This window comes from Tursiops truncatus, chromosome 15 (genome assembly GCF_011762595.2).
Source record: "Tursiops truncatus isolate mTurTru1 chromosome 15, mTurTru1.mat.Y, whole genome shotgun sequence".
Taxonomy (NCBI): Eukaryota; Metazoa; Chordata; class Mammalia; order Artiodactyla; family Delphinidae; genus Tursiops; species Tursiops truncatus.
The window spans coordinates 16,868,625-16,895,800 of NC_047048.1; the positions used below are offsets into that span (position 1 = coordinate 16,868,625).

General features: G+C 49.8%; 1 protein-coding gene across 1 annotated transcript in view; it reads left to right on the forward strand.

Annotated features, from left to right (window-relative positions):
- The window catches only part of GSG1L (GSG1 like), a 218,095-nt gene that overhangs the window by 52,623 nt on the left and 138,296 nt on the right, over positions 1-27,176 (forward strand). The gene's annotated exons all lie outside the window — the stretch shown is intronic.

The following is a 27,176-nucleotide window of genomic DNA, read 5'->3' on the forward strand; positions in this document are numbered from 1 at the left end:
GATGAAGTACCCTTGTTAAAGGAACCTGCCTTAGAGGAGAAGAGACTGTGTCCTCGGAGGGTCTTTCCAGCTGCGATGTTCTAGAACGGGGTTGGCAAACTACAGCCTGGGGGCCAAATCCAGCCCACTGCCTGTTTTTGTTTTTTAATTTAAATTAAAATTTTAATTTTTAATTGTAAAAAACCATACTATAAGATTTACCATCTCAGCCATTTTTTGGCCGCGTGGCATGCGGGATCTTAGTTCCCTCACCAGGGATTGAACCCATGCCCCCTGCATTGGAAGCGTGGAGTCTTAACTGCTAGACTGCCAGGGAAGTCCCACGTCAGCCTGTTTTAATGTACAGTTCAGTAGTGATAAGTATATCCACATTGTTGTGCCCACTGCTTGTTTTTGTAAATAAAGTTGTATTGGAACGCAGTCATGCCTATTCGTTTATGTATCTCATGTGGCTGCTTCTTTGCTACAACATCAGAGTTGGGTAATTGTGACAGGGACCGGATGGCCCAAAAAACCTAAAATATTTACTCTCTGGCTCTTGACCTCTGTTCTAGAATTATGAAAATGGTCCACTTCCTAGGTCAATGGCCTCTTCCTGCTCTGAGGTCCCAGGACCCCATCCCTTTCCCAGAAGGCAGGTGCAGTTGTGATAAAGGTCTGCAGCTGTGACAAAGAGGCTCTACTATACAGTGAGTACAAGTTCGCCATTGCCAGCTGGGCTGCCTCAGTTCCTCCCTGATGGCCGAGGACAGATGAGATGTGAGGAGTCACTAATTGAAGCAGCTGGGATTCATCTGGCCACCTTTTCCGTGGGTGGGCTTCCCTCTCTGAGTCACAGTCCATCCTGTACCACAGGAGACGAGGGACCCATCCTGCCTTTGATGGGATGTTGCCCAGGCCTTCCCTGTTTAGCCATGGCCTGGCCCTATGAGGTCACACTTCCTCGCTCCTGGCCCAGGCAGAGAGGGTGAACTCCCTGCCTCTGAGACTTCTGTCTCTGGGAAACCACTAAGCTCAGACTTGACTAACTGGAAATTGATTCCTAACCTCCCTGTCCCGGAATCCCTGAGTCCCACACTCTGAGGACCAGTAGTTACACCAGGGCCTTCTTCCAGAGCTCAAGTCCCGGCTGGGCAGGGTAGGACAAGCACATTTTCCAATTTGCTTTAGAAATACAGGAAAGTTTTATTATAGTGTGATAGGTATTCATCGTCAAAAGATACAATAGCCCAGTAGAATGGAGAAGTGAAAATTAAGAAAATCCTTCTTCTTCCCTTGTGCTGCGGCCCCACTTCTCAGTTTAGCCAGTATTTTCCCCATTATTTTCTCTCCATCTACAACCACGTTCTTCTGCAGAGCAATGGAAACATGGATGTATGCACTTTGCCTTCTTCTCGTAACAACAGAACTCAGGCATTTTCCCCATGTCTGCACATATGGATCTGCCTCATTGTCTTTATTAGCTGTTTAGTATTGCCACAATGGATACACACTTATTTGTTTGGAATACAGACTTCCTTAAAGCCTAGTGCAAATGCCATCTTCCTCCAGGAAGTCTTCCTTGATTCCTGCAGTACAAAATGGCCACTTCCTGCTCCAAACTCCTAGAACCATGTCTCTTATTCAGGTGCTGTGTTAGTCAGGGTAAGGCTATGCTGCCGTAACAAAGAGACCCCCCATACAGAGGCTTACGGAACCGAGAGGCTGTTTCTCTCTTAGGTAATAGTCTCGGTTGGTGGAGCAGCTCTGCCCCTGCCGGTCATTTCAGGAACTTGGTTCCGTCCAAGTCATCACTCTGCCAACACTTAGGGCACCCAGTTGTCTGCATGGTTGAAACTGGGCCACCCAGGAAGCTGGGAAAGAGTGTGGAGGAGGCCTGCCTGGCGTCTTCATCCCTGACCTGGAGTGTCGACTCGTAAACCTTTGGCAAGAGCTCTGTGTGGCCATGCCTGCTGCCCAGGAGGCTTGCGTGGCATCAGTACCATGGAAGGAAGGAAACAGGTTTTGGTGGACGACGGCTGGTCTCTGCCACAAGCCTTGAGCCTTAACCTCATGTGTGGGGTCCCCTGTTCGTGCTTCCCGGCTTTGGGAATGGCAAGGCTGAGGGCATGACCCAGGACTGATCCACGTCTGCATCTTTCTTCAGTCCCACGCAGCACCTGGTGTGTGGTTCGTGCTTGGCAAACACGCAGCCAGTGCGTGGTAACGTGTTAGTCATTGAAACAGAGGGTGGTGGACTCTGAACAGAGTCTTTCACTCATTTAGCAGATATCTGTTAATGTTTGCTACGTGCCAAGCTCCGATCTGGGCCCTGGAGACGCAAAGACACAGCTGCTCTGCTCTCAAACATCATTATCATTATCCTGTTGGGTTCCTGGAAAAGGACATTCTCTTCCTACCTCAGGGCCTTTGTATATACTCTTCCTTCTTTCTGGGACTGCCTTCCCTGCAGCTCTCCTCACTGGCCTTAGCCAGCCCCTACTTTCCGTTTCTTCATAAATGCCACCTCTTCAAGGAAACTTTCTCTGACCCCCTCCCCCAGACTAGGTTGGATCCCCCTGTTACCCACATATGGTACTTTTCCTTTGTAAATTTAATCGCAACTGCACTGAAGTAACTTTTGTTGTATAAGATTTTCTTTCGGGCTTCCTACAGTGGTTGAGAGTCCGCCTGCCGATGCAGGGGACGTGGGTTCGTGCCCCGGTCTGGGAAGATCCCACATGCCGCAGAGCGGCTGGGCCCGTGAGCCATGGCCGCTGAGCCTGCGCGTCTGGAGCCTGTGCTCCGCAACGGGAGAGGCCGCGGCAGTGAGAGGCCCGCGTACTGCAAAAAAAAAAAAAAAGAAAAGATTTTCTTTCAAGGCAGTCCTTACCGTGCGTTTGTAAGCTTCACGATGGATGACAGGTGCATTTTTGTATGCTCAGCACTTAGCAGGACACCTGGCACGATAGGTATTCTGTCTCTACTTGTTTAATCGGTATTATCACCAGTTCACCCATGAGGAAATTGAGGCTTAGAGAGGCTGAGTAACTAACCAGCCCAAAGATCACACAGCTTGTGAGTTTGGGCACTGAGATTTCAGTCTGTCTGCCTCCAGAGCCCTGGCTTTCACAGCTTGATGCAATTAGAATGCCACATGATGTAATAAGGTATTAATAGGGTATGTTTAAGGGGTGGTGGGAAGGCAGAGGAGGGCATGACTGACTCAGCCTGGGGGAGAGGATGGCTGCCTGGAGGAGGCGGTGACCTTGAAGGCTTAGAAACTGTGGGTAGTTTGGAGTAGCTATCGCAACTGCATGGGAGTATAAAAGATGGAACCAAATGCAGGGCTGGTTGTGCAGGCCCTGCTTTGGGGTTCCAGGGAGTTTGGACTTAGCCGAGCTGACGGGAACTCTCAGAGGTTCGTAACCAGAGGAGCCACATGAGCCCATAGGGCCCTTTCAGAACATCACTGCAGGTCAGGGCTGCAAACCGGCCCTGGCTGGCTGACGGAGCTGGCTGGGCTCACTTAGCCTCCTTCAGTGGAATTTGGGGCCAACTGTATTAGGTAGGATTTTAAGTCTGACCGCTGAGCCAAACACCCCAGCTTACATGTGATCGAAGCTTTTTTTCCTCTCTCACATAAGAGCCTGAACTAGTCAGGCATCTCAGCTCCACACTGGGGACCCAGGATTCTCCTAGATTGTCACTGTGGCATCCCCAAATACTGCCCTCGTCCACATGGTCCGAGATAGACCACGGTCATGGCCAGATTCCAGCCGCCAAAGGAGGAGAGGGTGGATATTGGGGCTGAATAAGAGTCTCTTTCACTTCAAGCTGGCAAGATCAGGAGATTTCATGGAAGCCTCAGGGTTCAGGCTCTTGGACAACAGGAAGACTCCAGCAGTGGTGGGTCACACAGGGCCACACAGACATGAGTTGAATAGCATCCACCCTTTTGGACAGGGCCTGTACGCTCAGTTCTCCACAGTCCCCACCACTCCCTTTTGTGGCCCTGACTGTTGGTTGGTGTCAACCATCTTACATCTGCTCCTTCACTCACCTGCGTCACCCACCTGGTCCCTGAGGCATGTGAGTTCCTTGCCCTGGGAGCTGGCTCTCCCCGGGAGTCCCCACGCAGGGGTGAGAGTGGCTGGCCCAGCAGAGCCTCCTCCTCAGCCCTGCCCTCAGAGGCTCCCTGACCTGCTTTCCCATCCCCGAAAGGGCTGAGGCTGGCATAGCGGGAGCCTTTTGGCCTGGGATGCTGTTCAGACTTCCAGCCAGAGGCAGCTGTGGGCCGTTAGGCTGCATATGGATTTTGCAGTCGAGGCCCCATGGAAGCTCTAGATTATATTCTTCCCACTCTCGCTGGGGGACCAGTTGCCAAGGAATGATTTCCTGTGTCGGGATATTTGCCGCCATCCATTGGTATCCACGATTCCTGACACCAAAGCCTCCGTAGCTGGGACTATCAGGCAGGAGGGGGGATGAATAGGTCTCCTTTTAGGGGTGAATGTTGATGAAGATACTCAGGTGGAGCTGGAGAGCAGAGAGGCTTGCCTCCCAGGGGCTGCAGGACTCCTGGAGACCAAAGGTCCCTGTGGGCAGGAAAAGGCATGGCCGCCTCAAGGTCAGCTAGCACTCCACAGTGTGGAGAAGGCTCTCCCATACCAGTAGGAGTCTGGTCTAATTTGCTCTTTCTGAGCGCCATCTCTCAGCTGGGACGTCTGTCCCCCTGGAGAACCAGGTCCATCTGGCGCAATTCTCCACAAAGCATACGGTCTCTGGGGCCCACCCCCTACTATTTCCAAGTTCCCAGAGGCCCCCTGTGCATTCAGGGTCTGGGTTTCCCACAGCTGACTCCCCTAATGAATGGGGTTAGCTCCAAGATGAGATGCTGTCCTTTCTTTGGTTTCCATGGTGACAAACCCCTCTTCAGAGAGTGAGAGCGTTGGGGGATTTAGCTGACTTTACTGAAGATCCGTGGGAGGCTACCGCGCACAGTGTGGAGCTCTGGCATCTGACGGGCCCCTCCTTCCCCCTGGGTTTCCCAGGATGTGCCTGATGCCTCTCCCCTGAAGCCTTCCCCGTTGGAGCCAACATACAACCTTGCGTGTGCACATGTGGTGGGACACTTACCTTGTACTCCAGCACTCATCCAAACATTTTGCTCAACAAAGTCACTGCTATCCCCCAGAGGGATTCTGGTACTGGCAGACTGGTACTGGTCGTGCTGCCCACAGCTGTGAGGCTGGCTGAAGTAAGTCATCACCCCCATTTTACAGATGAGCAAACCGAGACTCAGAGAGGTACAGTGAATCTCTCAGGGTGACCCAGCTGGATGAGGTGCGCGCTGGGACACAATTCTAGGCCCGCTGACGCCCAAGCCAGCGCCCTTTCTGGGGCACCTCTGCGTTTCCAAAACCTCTTTGCTGGAGCATGGTGCTGAGTTGGCTTCCATTGTGAGCCTTCCTGGTATGAGCAGAGATGTGGGTAACAGCAAAGCAGCATTCGTTTACTCATTCAACCGATATATGATGTGCCGATGCTCTGTGCCAGGAACTGTATTAGGGAATTAGTGGTGAATAAGACAGAGGGGACCCCCTGCCCTCACGGAGCTGAGGGTCCGTGGAGACAGACGATGAGCACACACAGCACAGGAACAAAGGCGTCTGGGCCCACAGTCAGGTTTGTGTGCTGATGAGCCATGTCCGGCAGGGTCAAGGGGGCAGGGGCAGAGTGCTGTCTTATAATGGGGGTCAGGCCTTTGAGAGTGCAAACCCACAGATAGCAGGGGGAAGAAGGCAAGGAGGTGCAAAAGTCTGAGCCTGGACGGTGTGGGTGACAGCACAGAAGCCACGGGGTTTGGAGTACGGTGAGTGAGGAGGTGGGGGAGGGGCCAGCTGTGACAAATTGCCACAAATGTAGTGGCTTAAAACAGCACAGGCTTATTATTTTACCGTTCTGGAGGTCAGAAGTCTTGCACAGTCTCACCCCCCTAAACTCAAGGTGTTGGCAGGCTGTATTTCTTTCTGGAGGCCCTAGTGTAGGCTCTGCTTCTGCTTATTTTGATTGTTGGAAGAATTCAGTTTCTCAAGGTTGTAGGACTGAGGTGCCCAGGTTCCTGCTGGCTGTAAATCGATGACTGTTCTCAGCTTCTATAGGTCACCGTGTTCTTGGCTTGTGACCCCTTCCTCCATCTTCAGAGCCAGCAATGGTGATTGAGTCCTTTCACAGCTGGGCGGGGGTGGGGGGGCAGGTTCCCTGCTTTTAAAGACTCGTGTGATTACATTGTGTTCACTTAGATAATCCTGGATAATCTCCCCATTTCAAGATATGCAGTTAATTACATCTGCAAAGTCCCCTTTGGTCGTGGAAAGTAATATACTTACAGGTTTTGAGGATTAGCGCATGGACATCTTTGGGGGCCATCATCCTGCCTAACACGCCAAATAATGATAATAAGGATGGTAATGTGACTCACACTTAATAAGCATTTACAGCTTGCCAGGTTTTATGTTTAGAAACTCACGAATCCTCAGAATGATCCTCTGGGGAAGGTAGATGAGAAAATGGAGGCACAGAGAGGTTAAGCGATGTTATGGGTTGAATTGTGTCCTCCCAGAATTCATATGTTGAAGTCCTAAACGCCCCGGTACCTCAGAATGTGATAGGAGATTGGAGATAGGGTCTTACAGAGATAATCAAGTTAAAATGAGGCCATTAAGGTGGGCCTTAATCCAGCACGACTGGTGTCCTTATAAAATGGGGAAGTTTGGAGATGCACACGCATATGTGGAGAACGCCACGTGAACGTGAAGACAGCCATTTATGAACCAAGGAGTGAGGCCCGGAACAGATTCTTCACTCACAGCCTCAGAAGGAACCATTCCTGCCAACGCCTTGATCTTGAACTTATAGCCTCCAGAACTGTGAGGCAATAGATTCTTGTTGTTTAAGCTGCCCAGTTATTGGTACCAACAAACTAATACAAGTGACTTGTCATTGGTTGTGGTGCCTGGATTTGAACCCAGGCAGCTCTCCCTCTTTGACTCTCCAGTGGTTTTTCTCCTTGCTTCTGTCTCCGTCTCTGTCTCTCTCCCTTTGGTTTCTCTGGCTCTGCTTACTCTGTCCTGATCTTTCTGTCTTTTTCTCACTCACTGTTCCTCTGTCTCCTCACTGCTAACCCCCCCTTAATCCATCTCTCTGCCTCCCTCCTTCCCTCCTCTCCTCCTGGCCCTGCAGATGAGAGAGGACCCCTCCCAGGCCCCTCATCTCCCTCCAGCCACCGTTCCTCCCAGAGCGGCCCTCTGTATTGCATCGCTGACTGATGAAGGCCCAGGCATGCCCAGGTCCCAGGGTGCCCGCACTGTCTCAGCTTGGGGCCCTGATGGCAGCAGCACTGAGCTGACAATGGAGACACCTCCCTACCTGGGAGAGGAGGCACCTGAGCCGCAGAGGAGCCAAGCTGAGCCCCCACTTTCTCTGTGCTCCCCGTGGGCTCTGTCCTTTCTCCTTGAGCCTGCCTTGCACACATGAGCCTCCGGCAGAGTGGCTGTCAGCCCCAGCAGGCCTGGCTGGTGCTTGACACCAGCCATAGGCGCCAGCAGCTGTTCCGGCAATCACCCTGACCCTGCGGCACTGACTCTCGTTTGTCTGCCCCTGATTTCTGGTTCCAGGGTCTGCCGGGTAGGTTTTCTCCCTGTCAGACCCCAGCCTCAGTCTTCAGGATTTGGCCTGTCCCCTCTGTTGCCCCTGCTTCTGGGGTCCCCTGATTCTCTGAGTGGGAAGCTCTCCCACTTCCTAAGCCCCAGGGAACTTTGGTGGGTCTGGCCAGCCCACGGTCTCCTGGAGAGTTGGGGGTGGGGACTGAGATGGAGACTGGAAATTCAGGAAGTCATCAAAGGCTGCCGAGAGGGAATTCTGGGGAACCGCCAAGCAGAGGGCACTTGGAGGTGTCTGCCCAGCCCTCCTCTCCAGGAGCTTCCCCACCTACAGTTGCGGCCACTGCCGGCAGCCATGTTTTCCTGGGCAGCTTCGCCCTTGCCGGGGGCTGTGCTGATTGGCCACTAGGTTGGACACGTGGTCTGAGCTGGGCCAATCAGCCTCAGCCTCCTGGGCATTTGGAGGACTGGTCAGACTCTGGAGGGCTGGATGCGGAGCAGGGGCCGGAGCACGTGCTTGGGGCCAGTGGTCTGAGGAGCAGAGAGGGGTTGAGAAGAGAGACCCCGGAGCGGAGATGGCCAGAGAAAGGCTGCCCTGGCTCCCGATGGCTCCCAGATCCCTGCAGGCCCTGCATCTGGGTTCAGCAAGATACGCTTGTATCCTTTCAGGTTAACAAGGTTCCGTGCATAAGCTTGTGAGCTGGTTCGGTCTTTTGTAACTACACAGCCTCCAGATAGAGCTTTTTAAAAATGCAAATCAGATCACAGCACTGTGCTGCTTGGATTCCTCCAGTGACTTCCCAGAGCCCCAGCATAGCTCCTCAGCCTAACCCCGGCCCGAGGCCCGTGAGACCCAGCCCTGCTGACTCCTGCTTCTGTTCACCCAGGACTCACTCAGCCCCAGGCCCTCCAGACTCTTGGCTGCTCCTGCAGCCCTCCAAGCGCATTCCTGCCCCAGGGCCTTTGCACTTGATGAGCTTCTCTGGGGTGCTTTCCCCCTGGACCCTTACATGGCTGGCCTGTCTTCATCAGGTTGCAGCTGGACTATGCTTTCATTAGAGAGGAGGAGATCACTCTGTCAAAGAAGTCTTACCCACCCCAGTCATTCCATCCTGTTTTGTTGTATTCAGAGTATATATCACCGTCTGTTATTTACTTATTTGTTTACTTATTTACTGTCTGCTCTGCTGGAATGAAATGTCTTGTTTACTGCTGACTCCTCAGTGCTTTGAATAGTGCCTGACACATCGTAGGGGCTTAATGAAGATTTGTTGATTGAATGCAAGAAAATGGTAAAAGGACTGAGGGTTAGATCAGCTGGAGCTTGGCTGGGTTTGCTGGGAGAAAGGTAAAGGACCCATTTCATTTTTCTCACAGAGGACCCCCCACCTCTTGCCAATTGGCTGCTCTGACCCAGTAGATGATGGTTCTAAAGGTTCCCAAGCAGTGGGTGGAGACTGGGCTGCCAGGCGGCATGGAGGTGGTGAGTGCAGCAGAGGTGGCCCAGTTGTACCTGGACTAACCTTGGGTCCCCTACTGGGCTGATGTGCACTCTGTCTCCTGGGCCAGTGTCTGTTCTTTCTCTTGTGGGCCCTGGAGACGACCTCAAGTGGGTCCCCTGTGTTTCCTAGAGTCCTTCAGTAGGGAACCATGGTTCAGATTCCCCAGGAATGGGGGCCTTGGCCTGGGGAAGGGCCTTGTGTCAGAAAACAAACCCCTTCTTGGGTCAGCTGGCAAAGATGATTTCATGCGAGGGTGAGTTGCCTTCCATCTGTCTCTCTCTGCTTTGTTTTTAAAAAGTTCATTGCATTTATTAGATAAGCCATTACACATTGATCCCTCGACATATTTCATGATGTAAAGAGACAGCCCCTGCCATCAAGCTGTGCGCCGTAGCTGACAACACGCTCACAGCTCACAAAAGTACGCGTGCTGTTGTGAAGCGTGCAGACATCACAGGCTGGTGGGAGCAGCCCTGAGGATGGGAGATCCAGTCTGGTACCGGCCATAGCTCCCTTTTCCTTTCTGGAGAAATGATTGCAAACATCGAATTATCTGTGTGATTGGGGAAGAGGTAGCATGAGCAGATGAGTCCAGTGTCTGAGTTGCCTCCTTGCCAAACAGGAGTGGCTGACCAGGAACTCCTCTTGGTGGCTAAGAGTTTGGCAAACTTTCTTTTCCTTTCTTTCCTGCTGATGGAAGTGCTAACGAGTGGTGCCAGGCCCATAGGGAGGGGGGAAGCTAGAAGCCCGAGGAATCCACTCCCTGAATAATCAGCCCTGAATAACTGCGAATTGACTTATAATTGCAGTTGTGTCAGCTGAGATGCTGATGCTAAAAGACAAGGAACAGGCAGACTAGAACGATGGGATCTGGAGAGAGGATGCAGGATCTGGGATTGATGCATGGCAAAGCAACTTGGGGCCGGGGTTAGGGGAAATCTTTTTGTTACAATTTTAAACTGCAAGGGCAAAGGGCTAACGCCGTGGGGGAAGGTTACAGGGAGGAGGAGAGGAGAAACATATACAGGCAGGGGCGATGTTTCTCTGCAGGCAGTAAACAACTCCCAAATAAACGTCAGAAATGACACTCGGAGAACGTCTGTGGGAAGCTTAGAGAGCTGCTTGTCCTGAAAGAGTTATTGGTTTCGTTCAAGCATCATCTGATGCTCTCTTAAAAACATAGATTTTGTTTCCCCTCTTGCAACAGTCTGGAGGGGAAAATCAAGCACAAAACATCTGTCTCGTGTCATCATTCAGATGCTTATGAATAAGCTGACACTGGAGAGGTAAGGAAATCGATGGTGGAACCGGACCTGGCCAACTCCCGATGATCTCTGTGTGGATTATCCGATATGGGGATTGTCCAGAGGAAATGTCCATCCCAGGGTGGGATCCTTCCTGCCACTCAGCAAGGTCCCAGGCAGGCCTTTGCCCTCTGTGGTGGCCTATGAGCAAGCAATGGTTAAGAGTGTGGTCTGTGCAGGCAGACAGACCTGGGGTTGAACTGGTCTCCTCCACACACTAGCGGCGAGGTCTTGGGCCATGTCTCCATTCCTCTGATCCTCTGTCTCTCCAGCGGTAAGATGAGGCAGGTAATGATTGTGGCAGTGACTGCTATGCTTATCAGTATCCATGAGCTCCTCTGCATTTCCCAGCCTCCTTTGCAGTTGGATTGGCCATGTGACTGGTGTGGCCAGTGGAATATGAATGGAAGTGACATATGTTCTCTTTGGGCTAAGGTGGGTAAGTATCCAATGTGTTCTCCCCATGCTTTCTCTCCCTCGTTGGTGGTACAGCTGCACCATGGAAGGAGCTGGGGTCCTTGAGTCACCTCATGGATGGGAGTCATGCAGGAGAGACATCTGAGAAATAAGCCTTTAGGATTTTGAGGTGTTTGTAACAGCAGCTAGTATTCATTACCGAGCTACTGTAGTAGTCCTTTGAGAGTTATTGTGGAAAAAATAATGAGGTAGGCAGAGCTTATAAAAAGCTTAGCCAAGTGCCTGGAATATAGAAAAAGTTCAATAAATATTGGGTGTGCTTATTAATTTATTTACGCAACAAATATTTATTGAGCTCCTATCGTATGCCAGGCGCGTGGATTGACAATAACAACGACAACATACCTGTAACAACAACAGACACATAAAATCATATTTGGGGGCTTCCCTGGTGGCGCAGTGGTTGGGAGTCCGCCTGCCGATGCAGGGGACACGGGTTCGCGCCCCGGTCCAGGAAGATCCCACATGCCGCGGAGCGGCTGGGCCCGTGAGCCATGGCTCCTGAGCCTGCGTGTCCGGAGCCTGTGCTCCGCAACGGGAGAGGCCACAGCAGTGAGAGGCCCACGTACCACAAAAAAAAAAAAAAATCATATTTGGATTACAGATTATATAAATATCAGTAAGTAAATATATGTATGTATATATATACACACATATATATATACACATATATACATACATATACATAATATATGTATTTTATATGTATATTTATATATATTTTTCATGCCACAGTAAAATAGAAAGGATTAAGTCATTCATCCCTTCAGTGTTTGCTAACCCTACTGTGTGCCAGGCATCGTGCTGAATGGTGGGGATGTGTGGTTGAATAAGTGTTCACTCTTAAGTTGCTTGCTGGCTACTGAGAGATGCACGTATAGGCAAATAACTCAAACGCCAAGTGACGAGTGTCATACAGAAGGGTCTTTCCAAAGTGCCAGCAGTGTCCCTAATTCTGCTTGGGGGAATCAGAGAGAGCTTCACAGAGGAGGGGGCTGTGGAGTTCAGCCTTGAAGGTTTGAGTAGGAGTCTGGCAAGTGAGAAAGAGCATTTCAGGCAGAGGGATGGATACGAGATCTTGGGTTTCATGAGATGTGACCAGTGCCTTGGTGGCCGGAGTCCAGAGTATCCATGGTGGGCAGAACAATATCCCTTCCCCAAGAGATCGGTATCAGACTCTCCGTAAGGCGTGAATATGCTGCCTTAATGGTGAAAGAGACTTTTTCAGATGTGATTAAGTTAAGGATTTTGAGTTGGGGAGACTATCCTGAATCTTCCAGATGGGCCCAGTCTAATCACATGAGTCCTTAAAAGAGGAGAACCTTTCCAGTTGTAGTCAGACAGGGAGCTGTGTCTATGGAAGAGAAGAGATTCAACACGGCTGACTTTGCAGGTGGAGGAAGGGACCGAGAGTCAAGGAGTGTGAGAAGCTAGAAAAGGCAAGGCTAAGGAATGGTCCACAGAGCCTCTACAGAGGAGCACAGCCCTGCCAGCACCATGATTTTAGCCCAGTGGGACTCATGTTGGAATTCTGACCTATAGAATTATAAGATAAAAATTTTGTATTGTTTCATCTTTAAGTTTGTGGTAACTTGTTATAGCAGCCATAGGAAACTGATACAGTATCTGAGGGAGAAGATTGAGACCACACTGGATAAAAGAAGGGGCAGATGGAATTGTTTAGGTTATTCCGTAAGAGCAGTGGGTCTCAAACTGCAGCAGGGTATCCACTTTTTCGTGGAATATTGATATTCTGTGCGCTGTACCTGTTTGTTTTAATGGGCGTGAATATTCCATAAATTGAATGTGTATTTCTTATTTAATTCATGGGAATTTAGATTATTTCCAGTCCTTTGTTATTAAAATAATGATGCAACAAATTAGCTTGACCTTGTGTTACTTCGCACACGTGTGAGTATGTCTGTAAGGTGAATTCCAAGAAACGAAATTGTTGGGTCACAGAGAATATGCATCTTTGGGAGTCTGCGTTTTTAATAAATGCCCGAGGGCACGATGATTCTGGTGAGAACTGGAGGCTCCTGAACAGAATTTCAGATCTGGGCTCCGTAAACATCCCTGTGGCTGACAGTGTGGAGGCAGGGAGGCCGGAGGAGAGGCTGAGGCAGTGGACCTCGAGAGAGATGAGTGTGTGTGTGTGTCTCTGTGTGTGTGTGTGAGAGAGAGAGAGAGAGAGAGAGAGAGAGAGAGAGAGAGAGAGAAGTTTAGGACTGACGTGGCATGGGTGAGTGTAAGTTGATTTTCTTGTTTTGTTTGTTTATCAGCTTGGGAAATTCATAGGACATGAGAGGCTCTTTCTCAGTGACGCTGGGTCAGAGAGCCATGTTGGGGTCCCTGGGGACAAGTGAGTCCCTGGGTTCACATGTCAGGCCTGAATTCTAATCTCCTTTCCCTTCTGCCCGGTCATTTGACTCTGGGTATATGGTTACCTTTGTGATTTGCGGGGGCGGGGAGGGGAGGAAAAAAATGTGTGCTTGCAGCCTTTAAACAAGGTGTTTCCAGTATTCGACCCCACCTGAGAAACATGAGAGCACCAGCATTCCTACTGCCCTGACCTCACGAGTTTTGCTGTTTGTATGAGTTTTACAAAGTCAGGGTTGCATTACAGCCTCTGGCTTGTAAGCCCCTCATATCTACAATAGTTTCACTTTGTTTGTGTGTCACATAGATTCCTTCCTCACCTTGGTGATTTTACTATGAATTCTTGAGTTGATTTTGGTTCATCCCCGGGTGAGCTGGATTTCAGTGTCAACTAGCCATTCCAGGAATGGTTCACGGACTCTATATTCTCCAAGTGCCTTTGTGTCTGAGGACGTCTGCCCGCTGCCTTTGTAGCTGAACATGCAGCTCACTTGCCATTTATCTTCCTGCTGCATCGCCCGAGGAGAACCCCGTGCCTGGGGTTCTTCCATTCATCCTGAGGATGGGTTGGGTGCCAGCGCTGCTTGGGCAGCCTGGGGGCCCCCTGAGCATGGGGACATTGTGGGAAGATCAGAGAGTGCTATAATTTGGAGTGAGGAACTTTGCCAATTTCAGGGCAGCTGAACAGAAGATTACTTCTCTTTTATCCTATGTTTGGTGTATTTGTTACTCTAAAAATATCCACGGCTGCTGTGTACAGCCATGCAGGCTGTGCACTGCATGACTCCAGGGAATCTCGTTTGTATAAACCGCGATGTGGACCGTGCTTCCAGCATTGTGCAGGGTGGTGACCCTGCAACCTCTTAGCCTGGAGTGGGCCTAGAAGCGTAGAATGCTTTTATCCCAGTGTTTGCCAAACTTTAGTTATTCTTATAACGCCTTTAGGAATTAGTTCTTAGTCACGTCCTCCTGTTCTACTATGAATTTTTTTTTTTTTTTTTTTTGCTCTATATTGGCTCATATTTTCCTTACGTAAATGAAGGGGAGCTTTCAATTCCAACTGGAAATAGAAAATCAGCGCGGCTTGCCAAAAATAGAAGAAATATGTACACATGCGTGTGTGTATGCATACAAGACCACAATGCTATCAAATTCCAACTGGATATTTTTGCCTTTTCTCCTTTTTTAAAAGAGAAGATTAGCAAGTGTTAGAGCCATGTTAAGGACAGCCTAGCGCAAAACTGATAGTTTTTTCCTGGAAGTAATCTTGAAGGGTTGGAAGAGAATTGGGAAGGGAAATCGTTTACCCATGATGTGATTCCGTGTAATTTAGTGCCACATCCCCCATCATAAACCACCTGTGGGACACGTGAGGAAGCACTGGCCCAGTCAGATATCCCACTGGCTACTTAAATCTCTTGGCAACATCTCCACGTGGGAATCCAACCCTTTCTTACATCCTCTCAGCAAGGGGAAGTTTGTTTTTGTTCTTGTTTTTGTTTTATTTTGGCCGTGCCGTGGCTTGCAGGATCTTAGTTCCCCAACCAGGGATCGAAACCGGGCCCCCTGTGATGGAAACACAGAGTCCTAACCACTGGACCGCCAGGAAATTCCCTCACCACTGGGAAGTTTAATGCCACCTTGGAGGGGCCTTTTTTATGGCTGGACTCTTCTTTGGTTGTGCCAGGTAGAGAGCTGCTCCTTGGGCCCACAGGGTTTAATTCTGCTCCCTGGAGTCAAGTAGAAAAAAAAAAAAAAAGCTTCCTACAAGTTCCGTCCCTCCAAACATGATTAAAAGCGAAGCTTCTGGAATTGGAGTGTCCTGGGTGGAATCCTGGATCCACCACTTACTATCTCTGTGCCTTTGGGTGAGATACTTAACCTCACTGGGCCTCAGTTTATTCATCTGATAAATGGGAACAGTGATAGTGTCTCCTTCCTGTGGTTGTTATGAGAATTAAAGAAGGTGGTGCATATGGAAATTTAGAACAGTTTCTGGCACCTAGTAAGTGCTCAGTAAGTGTTGGCTACTGTTATTTTCTGGAGCCACAGACTGTGGGGCCCCTGTCCTCCCATCCCTTCTTCTGGATTAGAAGGCAGAGGACTTGGGTTCCAGCTTCAGCTCAATATCTGCCTGGTGATGAGATCGTAAGCAACTTGCGAGCCCTACCTGGGCCTTGGTTTCCACGTCCGGAAGCTGAGGGTGGTGGGATTCATGGTCCCCAGGTCCCCCCTCCCATCTCCAGCTGGGGTGGAGACTTCTGTGCTGCGGGAGGAGAGAAGCAAAACGGGAACACTGATGATTGTGGGCCATGATGTCCCTGTGTCAGCCAGAGTGTGCCCCCCCAAAACTACCCATACCTTCTCCCTCCTTAATTTCTCTCAGGACATTCTTTTGAGGCGTGACAAGGCAAGAAGGCTTCCTGATAGTATCAAAAAAAGGGTGAAAATAAGACTGAGGTATCAGGAAAAGCAGCTTTGCTTTGCTTTAACTAACCACAACATATGGGATGACATAAAAAAAATCACAATATCCTTCATTTATCAAGTTCCCTTGAAAGATGACAATAATAATAACTGTGAACACTTGCTGAGTTCTTGTCATGCACCAGCTGTCTCACATGTAGGGTCTCATTTGATCCCCAACTATGTATAAGGCAACAACAACTGCTGCAACCAATAAACCCCTGAGATGGCAGGGGATTAACACAGTAGCTCATGTGACGCTTCGGTACAGGTGATGCTGGTGGATGGCAGCTCTCCTCCACATGGTGATTTGGGGACCCGGCAACTTCCATATTGTGCCTCTACCATTTCCTAGGACCTCGGAGGCCTCTGCATCTGGGCAGAAGAGGAAAGAAAAGGCACGTCTACTTCATAAAAGCCCACCCCAGGAAGTGCCACACATCACTCACACTCACATTTTATAGGCAAGAACCAGTCATATGACCCCAGGAGGATGTAGGGGGTGCTGGGAAATATTGTACCTGGTGGGGCAGCCACTTTCTAGCAATAACGCCACACTGCAGAAGGAGTAGCACATTTTTTGGTGGATAGCTAGGTAATTCTGTCACAGCTTATGGGGGTGGAGAAGACAATCATACCCATTTTACAGATGAGGAAACTAAGACCCAGAGAGTCTGGCCTGGGTCCCAGAGTTTGTAAGTGGCAGAGGCTCTGTGAGTTCAAAGCTCTTACCATTTAACCACTATGGTGTTAATTTTAAATAAGCATTTAGGTTCCTCTGGCTGTAAAATTCTTCAGAACAAATTATTCCCTTCAGTTTACCCAGAATGCCCCCAAATGCCCAAGCAAGGTACGTCTGGAGGTCATGGTGATGCCATGTCATGATGCCAGGCAGGATTTTAGTTTCCAGTGTTTCATCCACTTGGAGAAATGATTCTCTCCAGAAAGTTGACCCATATTTTGAACTCCTGCCAGAAATCAAGGCCTGGTACCATCTGTAAGAGATAAATAAATCAAAATATCATCAGCAGATAAGTGTGTGCCATCTGCTGCCCTGTCAGTTGAACTGGCAGAGGCCTCCGGAGAATTCCAAGGAAGTGCTGCCAAGGCTCTGCCGCCAGCCTGGATAGTGCGAGGAGAAGCTTCATGCAAGATCTGCTGGCATTTTTCTTTACTCCCCGCTCTCGGTGCTGAATTCCTTGAATCCAGCCCAGCGAAGGTGTGTGGATTTTCACCCTTGCCAAACAGTTAAAATGGTTTCTCTTTGGCCACATTTGTTGGGGGCCAGGACTGTTTTTCTCTGCCCTCCCAGCAAGTTGAAAGCTCCTACTATAGAGAAAACTAGCCATGCACCTGCCCAGAGGTTGGGCTCCATGGAATCTGGGTCTCAGAACCAGAGTCAAAAGCAGAACCAGCCATGTTTGGGCATCTGGCTGGACATCTCGAAATGCAGCCACATCCTGATGGATGCTGATTTCTCCTGCCACGTGTGGAGTCCTCTTGGAGGGCATCTGAGACTTCCCTTAGAAAGAATAGATTTTTCTAGAACCTGCTTACTCTCCTAAGAGGCAGCACAGGGTAGTGGCCAAATGCAAAGGCTCTGTGGCGGGCTGTCTCCATTTGAATCCAGGCTCCACCATTGGCTGTGCGACCTTAGACAAGTTACTCAGTCTATCTGTGCCTCAGTTTCTTCATCTGTAAAATGGGGGTGGTAGTTTGTAGAGCACGTTGGGCCTAGCCCCTCACCATGGGGCTCCCTCCGGGTGCCCCCTCCCTACCTTGCAAGCCACAGAAACCTCAACTCCACCATCAGATGGGTTGTGAAATTAAGTCACGAACCTCAGACCCATGACCTGGGGACCCAGCCAAGGACACTGGGCTCCCCAGTGCCCCTTCCTCTTGCTGCCCGTCTTCCCGCTGCCAACCAGATCTGGCTCCTGCGTGTTCACGCCGAGGGCAGCTTGGCTGACCTTCGGCACTCCTCACCCTTCTGCCAGCCTTGGGCATCTGCCTCTGGCCACCTCCCTGGATTCTGCCCGTGGCCCTGCCAGGCTCCCCCCACCTACTCCCGCTGAAGAGGCACAGTTACAGCCTCCTGCTCCTGGCTCAGGAAGACGTCCAGGCTCTCCTTAGGAGGAGCGCAGTGTGACTCTAACTTAGGATCCAGGGATGGAATCAAAAATAGCGCTTATTTACGGAGCCGATCGCGGGGCAGGCATTTTTCTCACACTCCCTTCCGTTTTCAGCCTTTTTTGCAAGCCTGGAGGGCAGAGCTGAAATGACTTTCATCTGGCACCTGAGGAAAAGGCTCAGATGTGTGAAGCCACTTCCTGAGGTCACGGGGCCAGGGGGAGGCAGAGGAGGGATTTGAACGCACGTCTTGTGGTTTCTGAGCCCAGACACCTCCATTTGCCTTCAGAGCACCCCCTTTCGAGGAGGGAGCCCAAGAGCTGTGATGAATGACGGGCTGGGGATGTGGGTGTCGGCACATTGAGCTGATCCCTCGCAGGTGTTGCCTGATTTAAATCCTAACTGAAGACGTCTTGCTTCATACCCGTTACCTCATTTAGCCCTCAAGCAACCTCGTGAGGCTGGAATCATCATCCTTCACTGGCCAAAAAACCCAACCAAATGAATAAAAACGATGGTTCCCCCAGAGCTCCACGGCTAGCAGGTGGCAGAGCTGAGATTTGGCTTCAGGTCCGTGTGAAACCAGAGCCCAGGCTTTTCACCAGGGAGCGCAGCCTGCCTGGCTCCCGTGAACCCCAGGCTACCCGCCTTCCTTGGCCTCCACCACGAGTTTCTTTCTCAAGTAGATCAGACCTGGAGGAGGGACCTCGGGGTAAGATTCCTGGAATGAGGCGCGAGTGTTGAGCCAGAGAGGAGGCAGCTGTGACCCTCCCATTGTCTCTGGTGTGGATTCCTGGAAGCCTGGATTCGGCCGAGGGCCTTGCCAGGTGTTCCCCTTGGTGGTGGGATTGGAGCGCCGGCTGCCAAGCTGAAGATGCTGTGTTGAGGGCAATTTCTAAGCCCCGTCACCCTTAGCTCAGGCAGGTCCCGCAGACAGTGGGTCAAAAAGAGTCAGCAGCTAGGGCAGGTCAGGGCCTCTTGGGTTGCACGTTTTGTTCCCGTGGTGCTAAAAGTCAGCAGCCCCATAGGGTGATGCCAGAGAGTCTAAGAAGAAATGACCTTCCATTTGTCTTTTCTGAGCAAGGGAGCAAACCCTTCAAAGAGGCATTTAGATTCAAACCTCTGGGACTTGTTTCAAGATAACCCCACTAGTGGTGGGCTGCTGGTGCGGAGAGACAAGGTGAGTTTCCAAGCTGGGCTGCGGACATGGGACTCTTCATACTGATCTCTCTGCTCTTGTAAAAGATGGGAACTTTGCGTAGTAAAATGTTAAAAAAAAAAAGATATTTCAGAGACAGTGTTGATTTGCTGGAGTCCAAACAAGCTGGTCTGGTCATGGAATGTCCTGGGTCCCTGTCCCCGTCTGGACAAGTCAATCCCTTGCATGATGGAGAGAGCTTTGGAAAGATACAGACCTGGGTCCAGCTCCTGGTTCTGCTGCTTCTTGGCTGTGTAACCTTGGGTAGGTCGCTTTGCCTGTGTGAGCCTCAGTTTCCTCATCTGTAAAGTGGGGATGGATATTGACCTCACACAGTTGTGATGTGTGCCATGCTCTTAGCACGGTGCTTGCCCTGGATTCTCCTTGGGTCATTGGATCCTGGATCTTAGGCAACATGACAAACTCAAGCTTCCACCTGATGGTGGGTAGATCTGCTATTAACAGCCCAAAGGGGGCCAAAACGGGCCAAGCTGTGCCCATGGTAGTAAGTGACCGTATCATGGGAGATATCATGATAAAACACTGGGAATTCAGAGCGGGGAGACATCTCTTCGAGGCGGGGCAGGTGGTTGGTGAACAAGGCAGGCTTCACGGTGGGGGAGCTGGTGGGTTTGAAGGCTGGGGCTGCGTCAGACACGGGGAAATGGAGGGAGAGAAGACGTCGAGATCGAGAGGTAGGAAAAGGTAGGTTGTAAATCTGAATCAGCAGGCGCAAAGCAGCAGAAAAGGAGGTGAAAGGCGACCATCAAAGACATCACGCCCAGGCTGATCTCCGGGCTCCTCTGCGTCGTGGCAGACATGAGGCTGGGCATGGCTGCTCTTCCCTGGGTGGTGAAGACCCCCGCTTTCTGTTTGCCTCTTCCCTCTCAGATGGGCCCCGAGACGCTCCGGAGCTCAACTTTCATTCTCACCTCTGCCTGCAGGTGTGTTGGCCATACCTGTAGGGTTCTGCAGAGGCGCCCCCCTTTGGTGTAATCCTTAATGAAGGCAATCTGTGAAATGCTCTTCATTTACTCATTCCACCATCATGTCCGGAGCACCTGTTAGTGTCCCAGGCTTTGAGGACACAGCAGCGAATGAGATACCTGATCACAGAGCTTCCGTTTGTCTCAGAGATGCCGTCTGGGCACTGTTTACGTATTTATTTTTAATTTTTCAATTGACGTATAGTTGATTTACAATGCTGTGTTAACTTCTGACGTACAGCAAGATGATTCAGTCATACATATATACACATTCTTTTTTAATATTCTTTTCCATTATGGTTTATCATAGGATATTGGATACAGTTCTCTGTGCTGTACAGCAGGACCTTGTTGTTTATCCATCCTGTATATAAAGCTTACATCTGCTACCCCCAGCCTCCCACTCCATCCCTCCTCCATCCCTCCTCCACCCCCCTCCCCCTTGGCAACCACCAGTCTGTTCTCTATGTCCGTGAGTCTGTTTCTGTTTCATAGATGGGTTCATTTGTGTCGTATTTTAGATTCCACATATAAGTGATATCACATGGTATTTGTCTTTCTCTTTCTGACTTACTTCACTTAGTATGATAATCTCTAGCTGCATCCATGTTGCTACAAATGGCATTATTTTATTCTTTTTTATGGCTGAGTAGTATTCATTGTATATATGCACCACATCTTCTCTATCCATTCATCTGTCGATGGACATTTAGGTTGCTTCCGTGCCTTGACTATTGTGAATAGTGCTACTATAAATATAGGGGTGCCTGTATCTTTTTGAATTAGAGTTTTGTCTGGATATATGCATCTGGGCACTGTTTAGATGAGCTGGGGAACGCCCTCTTTGGTGCAAGGATTCCAAGTGGTCTATACATACACTTTAATATTAGAACAGCAGCTCCGCAAGGGTGGTCACTTGCCTTCTGGTTCTCTGCTGCACCCCCAGCGCCTTGAATGGTGCCTGGCATGTAGGTGCTCAATAAATGTTCATTGAGTATAAGTGCGTGAATACTAAACACTGATATTGGGAACCAAAGAGAAGTATATTTTTAGGGGTCAAAACTAATTCAAACATGGGACTTCCCTGGTGGTCCAGTGGTTAAGAATCTTCTTTCCAATGCAGGGGACTCGGGTTTGATCCCTGGTTGGGGAACTAAGATTCCACATGCCATGGAGGAACTAAGGTTCCACATGCCATGGGGCAGCTAAGCCTGCACGCTGCAACTACTGAGCCCACGCACTCTGGAGCCCCTGTGCTACAGCTACAGAGCCCACACGCTCTGGAGCCTGTGCACCACAACTAGAGAGAAGCTCACGCGCCGAAACGAAAGATCCCGCGTGCCGCAACTAAGACCGGATGCAGCCCAAAATAAACAAATAAATAAATATTAAAAAAAAATTAATTCAGACATCCCCAAATATCACTGCTTGATGTGATTTGGATTTCTAGGATTCAGAGAGAGAGAGAGAGAGAGAGAGAGAGAGAGATCTCATCTTCACCGTTGCATCACTGTGTGCAGCCTCCATCCTGGTCCAGAATGTGGTCAAGCCCACAGCCTATGCATACCTACATGTAAATACAACCCACAACAGAGGAGAAGTCCACACACATCCTGTAGACGACACAGATAATAAACACGTGAACAAATGCGTCCACAAGATCAATTCAGATAGTAATCGTGGTAAGACTATGAAAGAGACAAGCATGCAGGGTGAGAGGATGAGAGTGATGGGTGAGGAGGGGTGAAGGCCACCTGGGGTAGGGTGGCATGCTGATTGTTCGCCGTTCACCCCTCCGCGTCTGTCCACTGCCCCCTGTGGGAGACTGCCCCCGTGGGAGACTGCCCTGCGCAGATGCAATGGCCCGGAATTCTGCGTCCTCTGGTTTCTTATTGGTTCTGGCCAGTGGGAGGCATAGGAAGGAAATCAGAGGGCAGAAGGAGAGAAAGGTCGGGGTGTTTCCCCCTCCCCTGCCTTGTTCTTGGCCTGTTGAGGTTTTGACAGTGACTGCATTCCTCTAAGGAGTGGTTCTAAAGTGTGGTCCCCAGACTAGCAGCATCAGCAACCCCTGGGAATTTGTTAGAAATGCAGATTCTCAGGCCCTGCCGCAGAAATTCTGATTTTGATGCTTGCTTCGGTGCAGCTAAGCTCCGAGGGGCAGTTCCTCCTCTGTGGCATCATCTCTCGCAGCCTCCTTTCCCTCCCCAGCCCCTTCAGGCTGGAGGAGGTGAGGGCTCCCCACTGTTGCTCACCCCTCGCCCTTGTCCACACGTCTATGAATAGGCCCTACACTCAGCAGTCTTCGGTGAGCCCTTTCCAGGGTGCCATCTGTTTCCTGCCAGGATCCTGACTGGTCCAGATGGCCAGGATGTTAATTCATATTCCTTTAGACAGGGCACACCTCCTCCAGGTTACCCAGTCCCCACAGGCTTCCCCAGTCATTGCTGGATGTTGAGATCTCATGTATTGACCACCCTTGCATTGGGACTGGGTTCCAAGTCCCATCTGTTGGCTACGGACCTTGGAGCGAGATGCAAGGATGAGGAACCTTGTGCAGGATGTTTCCCTTCGAGGCTATGGTGGATCTGAATCGGCACGCTCCCTTCTTACAGGCAAGGTACTTCCCATTAGTTTATTCCTCTGGTCTAATGGGACTGAACGTCCATTCTCTGGGATAGTGAGAAATTCAGATCTCACATAATGAAGGTTCCCTCACAGCCCTGGGGTGATGTGAAGTTTTCAGAACTTTTGGGAGAATCTCTGGTCTTCTTCTGCCCCTCTTGTCCTCATTGCTCATGGTTTCCTGGGCCCATGGGGGCCCTGAGACCCTCACTGGGGTGCAGGATTTTTGTTAAATCTGTGACCTCTGACCCCAAAGTCCAGCTTTCCCAGGCTGTTTTCCTAGAAGGTCCTGACATCTCCATAGGGGGCTGTGGAGGTCCTGTGGCTCATGGACCCCCAAAAACTTCTCCCCAGGGGTCTGCTGGCTCTATCCTCCTCCTGCACAAATTCCCTCCTCTGCCCCTCCCTGAAGTGGGGCAGCGTTACCCTCCAGGGGCCCTCTGGGAACACAATGGATCTTTAGGGAACTCTCCTCCTGGGGAGGAGAGGCTGACACCCATTTGTCCGCTTGATCTTGGTAGCTCATCTTGGGTCAGAGGGAATCAGAGTGGGAGGAAGTGATGGGAGAAAGGGCATCTTCATGGGGCAAAAATGAGGCAGTTACCAGGCAATGTCCAATGGTTAGGGGGAGACAACGGAAGGTGCGGGGCCGTAGGGGAACCCACGTATCCCTGCAGCTGCCACTTGGCTGGACTCCTGCCTGCTGAGCTGTCCTAGCTGTGTCACCTGGTGGTTGGCACCAAGCCCTACAGATCCACCCTGTAATAAGCACTACAGAAACACTAGCATTAGTGATTTTCACTTTTTATAGGTAGGGAAATTGAGGCACCAAAAGGCTAACATTGATGTTACATATCTAATAGGTGATGGAGCCAGGCTGAACCCACGCAGGTCTGGCTCTAGAGCCACATACCACCACTCTTCTGTGTTTGGATTTTAGTTATTAGACTTGGTGACCATTGAAATATCCAGTTGTCCTTATGTCATTACTATGATTTTTCCTTAAAGCTCAGCTTTGCCCTGTACAGGGAGTGTTGGGCCAAGTTTGACCATCTCTGCTCAAACATCTTCTATTTGGTCTTGTCTACGTAGCAGAAATAGAAGCATGAGAGCCATTTTATTTAGTCCCTGGTGGATTTTCCCTATCTGCATGGAGGTATGTTCTCAGAGAGTTACTTTTAGGACCTAGTAGCTCTGCACAGTGGGAATGGCTAGCTGCAAATGGGAATAGATAGCTGGAAAAACTTTAGGGCATGGAGTTTGGGGTCTATGTACTGGGTTGAGTCCATCACTTACTGGCTATGTGGTCTTGGGCAAGTCATTGAAAGCTCAGAGCCTCAGTTTGCTTGTCTCTAAAATGGGGATTCTCAGAACTACATTGTAGGTTGTTGTGGAATTAAAGAGAAAGTAAACACACTTTTACAATAAAACTACTCAACAAACTAGAAATAGAAGAGAACTTCCCCAACCCGATAAAGAGTATCTATGAAAAAGAATACAGTTAACATCATACTTGTGGTACAAGAATGAATTCTTTCCCTTTCATATCAGGAACAAGACAAGGATGCCTGCTCTTGCCACTTGTATTCAACATTATACTGGAGGTTTTGACCGGAGCAATTAGTCAAGAAAAAGAAATAAATGACATCGAGATTAAAAGGAAAAAGTGAAACTATATCTATTTGTAGATTACATGATCTTGTATATAGTAAATCCTAAGACTCCACTAAAAACTATCAGAACTAATAAATGAATTCAGCAGGATTTCAGGGTACAAGGTCAGAGCAAAAGCCCATAAAATGTTTTAATTTCTTTCAGAATCAGAATAAAAAAAATCTTTTAGGTGAAGAAAAATTTTAATATATAATGTTAATATATTAATCTTTAACCAATGCATTTGTAAAATTCAATTTTTTAAAATTTATTTATTTATTTTTTGCGGTACGCAGGCCTCTCACTGTTGTGGCCTCTCCCGTTGCGGAGCACAGGCTCCGGACGCACAGGCTCAGCGGCCATGGCTCATGGACCCAGCCGCTCCGCGGCATGTGGGATCTTCCCGGACTGGGGCACGAACCCGTGTCCCCTGCATCGGCAGGCGGACTCTCAACCACTGCGCCACCAGGGAAGCCCCCTAAAATACAATTTTTAATTTAATTTGTCTTTATTGAGGAAGAGACTCCAAAGGCAAAAGAGCCTAGGGTCCACAAAAGTCTTAATGGGGCCCTGGCTGCTGGTCTGAATTTAGCCATTAAAATTTTCCCTCTTTAGCTCTGAGAAAACAATATAACATAAAGAAAGTTTAAGATGATGCATTCAAAATCTATCCATTCTTAGCACACTACCTATTCTCATTTTAAAAAATCCTCTTCTGGTTCTTGGCTGTCAGCAAACATCTCTTTATAATCTCAGTATCATTGACTTGCTGTGTGGTCCTGGCTGATCACTCAGTGGCCCTGAGCCTCTTCTATAAAGGAAGGAGAGGGTCCTACATCTCAATATAGAGCCTGGGGAGGAAGCAAGCACGATGGAATCACAGGAGTGGGATCCATCCACCTGTGGCCTCATGATTCTTTGGAAGGGGTGACATATATAAGAGAGGAATCCACTCCTTAACTCAGCACTTAAGACCCTTCGTGATCTGGCCCCAGCCTTCCTTCTCAGCCTCATCTCTTACCACTCCCTGATATCTGCCTTTGCATTTGTATGGGGCTGGAAGGAGGTTCAGGAGCCCAAACGGGCTTCAAGGGACCTTCTTAGAGGAAAATTTAGGAAGCTTCAAGCAGACACAAGAATTGAGAATGCTGGAAGCTTCCAGATTCTTTTCATCCCCAACCTACATTGACTCCATTTGGACTCAAAGTCTATCTCCTTGTTGGGCTCATCAGTGAAATCTATTTCTTGCTGCTATGCTCAGCAGTAAAACCCTTGAACTAGGAGTTGCAAGCTCACCCTAAAGGTCAGCGAATCTAGTGTCTCAGGGACCAGTGAGGTCTAAGGTCTAGGGGTAAAGCAACAGGGTGTGGTGGGGACTGTGGCAAAGTATAGAGCACGTGTCCCATCTGAGAAAGGACCTTAAGGCTAGGTCACATCTTGCTCTCACTGTGTCCTTGATGGCCAGCATAGGGCCTGGCATCAAGGAGGCTGGGAGGAAAGACTGAAGAGTTGAAGTTTCTTATAGGCATAAGGTTTGGGTGGAAGGCATTCGTTTGTTCATTCATTCATTTACTCATTCGTATACCCCTTCAGTAAATATTTATTGAGCACTCTCTATGTACCAGGCAGTGTTCTAGGTGCTAGGGGTCCAGCGGGAAGAGAGATGGGGAGAGTCAGGGAAAAGGTGTTTGGAATATTAAATAAACTAGTTAGGAAAGGCCTTCTTGAGAAGGTAAGACTTGGGGAAAGTGATAAAGGAGAGGAAGGGCAAACCATTCAGCTATCTGGGGGAGGAATGCTCCAGGGAGAAGTAACAGCACGTGCAAAGGTCCTGAGGCAGGAATGTGGCTGGCACATTTAAGGATCAGCAAGGAGGCCAGTGTGGCTGGAGTGGAGTGAGCAAGGGGCAAGCCAGTAGGAAGTGAGGTCAGGGAGGTGATGGGGGCACAGATCACACAGGGCCTTATAGGCCATGGTAAGGACTTAGGTTCTGACTCTGAGTGAATTGAGAACCGTGGGAAAGTTCTGAGAGGAGACGTAATCCATCTTAGGTTATAACAGGACCCTTCTGGTGACTGTGTGGATAAGGGCAGAAACAGGGAGACCCATGCAGAGGCTACTGCAGTAATCCAGGAGGAGATGATGGGGCTGGGACCAGAGGAGGTGGTGAAAAGTAGTTGGATTCTAAGTATATTGGGAAGGTGGACCTGCAGATCAGATGGGGAGGTGTGAGAGAAAGAGAGAAACAAAGGATGATATCAAGGTTCTGGCCTGAGCATCTGGGAGGATGGAGGTACCATTTTCTGAGCTAGGGATGAATTGAAGATGTGGTACCTGCCTTCACGGGGCTTCCACTTCCAGCTTGTGAACCATCCATCTGAGAATCACACACAAAATGATAAGAGTTATAAGGTGACTAGCTGCCACCTAGGAGAGGCCATGGTGCCATGAGAGCTTCTAATAGGGATGAAGTGTGTTCCCAGTCGGGGGGTGGGGGAAGGGAACACGAAGAGCATAGGAGCTGACAGGAGGGGAGGGGAGGAGGGGTGGGGAGGGGGTGTGGATGGAGAGGCCGGTGGAGGCCAGTCCTGGATCCATGTGAAAGAATTTGGGCTTTATTTGGGGATAAAGTGTTTTGAGCAGGAGTGTGCCTACTTGCGTGTGTGCATGTGATGTAATCAGAGCTGTGTGGTTTGAAAATATCCCTCCAGCTGCAGTGTGGAGAGTGGATCCGACAGAAGCCAGAGTGGAGGTCCAGGGAGCCCAGTGACGGCTTCAGCCCTCGTCCTGCTGGGCCTGGAAGGGGTGGAGTCCGT